General features: G+C 41.0%; 1 pseudogene; it reads right to left on the reverse strand.

Moving 5' to 3' along the window:
• Positions 1–1,168: 1,168 nt before the first annotated feature.
• LOC113325545 lies at positions 1,169–1,268 on the reverse strand (annotated as a pseudogene).
• Between the last annotated feature and the right edge of the window lie 379 nt (positions 1,269–1,647).

The raw sequence follows: 1,647 nt of genomic DNA on the forward strand, positions 1-1,647 counted from the left end.
TCAGTGGCCCGAGTCGACTACAACCGATTCATCCCCCGTCTGGAATGGGAGGTAAGATTCTAAACACTCGCGAATCCCCTGTCAGCGATTTACTGGACTCCTTCGTATGCATATATGTTGAGGACTGAATACGGACATTTATTTTTCTAGTAAAGGGCAAGGCCTAGCCATACAAGATAAGGGTTCGGATTTCATCACCGTTCTCTTCTTGCCCGCTTTAGGAACACGTAACCTACGCGAACCTAAGCCTAAAATTTTGACTAGAACGAGACCGATAAGGTAACGAGCTTAACAGGAAAGTGATTCGAAAAATATTGGTTACTCTTTTAAGCATACTTCGAAGTTCTTGACGGTTTCTGTAAGTTGAATGCGTGACTGCGCCGCCTTGTAATACCGGTGAGGGCTTGGGTATCAAAGCAAGCTTCCCTCGCCTCTATTCAACTTACGTTAACTCGGATTGATTCTAGAGGGGTTTGCTTAAATTGTAACGAATTCCCGTTCGAAGGATTAGAAGTTGGTCTAGAAACAATCTAAGTGGAGACATCATGCTTTTTGTTTGCTAGAAATCAATAGGTTTGATTTGGTTGAGTCGGCCTTGATCTGTGTTTGCTTACCCTTCCAATTTAGAAAATTCTATTGTATGCCTGAACGTAAAAGAGACGCACTAGGTAGATTTGTTAAAGAGAAACCTAGTAGTTCGAAGCGTCTCGATTACCTTAATCTAGAAAGTCCGGCTTTTGAAGAGTCTGTTTTTGAACGTTCTTTGACTGAGGAGAGAATCCTGTTGCTCCGATAGCGCCAGAAATGGCAACTTTGAAAGCTTTGTTGAATCCAACTAGGACTACCCGTCCTTCGTGTATTAAGTTAGCTGAAACGGAGGCACCCTATGAACTGAAACCTGGGACCTTACAGATGCTCCCAATCTTTTTAGGGAAAGAAAATGAAAACCCTTATTACCATGTTAGGGATTTTGAGGAAATTTGTAGTACTCTAAGAATTAGAGGCTTAGATGATGATGCTTTGAAACTTAGGTTATTCCCATTTTCCCTGAAAGATAAGGCCAAGTCGTGGCTGTATAGTTTGGACTCCGAGTCAATTGAGACATATGAACAACTTACATCTGCCTTTTTCAATAAGTTTTTCCCTAGGCACAAAACATCGTCTATTAGGACGCAAATATGCACATTTTCACAACAAGAGGGAGAATCTTTATATAGGTATTTGGAAAGGTTCAATGATTTATTATCCCAGTGTCCTCATCATGGTTTAGAAAAGGTTAGGCTAGTTCAGATCCTTTATGAGGGTTTAGATTATTCCACAACGACCATGGTTGAGTCTCTATGCACTGGTGGATTTGAAAACCAAACTGTTGATGCGGCGATGGAATTTTTTAATGAAATCGCCGAAAAAACCCAGCAATGGGAAAATAGTAGGGCACCCCAGAAAAAATTCTTTTAAGTAGAGGAAACGTTAATAGGGTAGAAGGAGGCTATGAATCAGATGCCAAAATTGCTATAGCAAAAAGGTTAGAAGCCTTAGAAGTGGGCCAGACTAGTGGTAGAGTGGAGCCTTTTTGGGAAGGCCAGAATATTGAAGAGCAGGCCAATGCTCTTTATAATAACACTAGATTTGATAACCGTCAAAAGA

The sequence above is a fragment of the Papaver somniferum genome, chromosome 11, assembly GCF_003573695.1.
Source record: "Papaver somniferum cultivar HN1 chromosome 11, ASM357369v1, whole genome shotgun sequence".
NCBI lineage: Eukaryota > Viridiplantae > Streptophyta > Magnoliopsida > Ranunculales > Papaveraceae > Papaver > Papaver somniferum.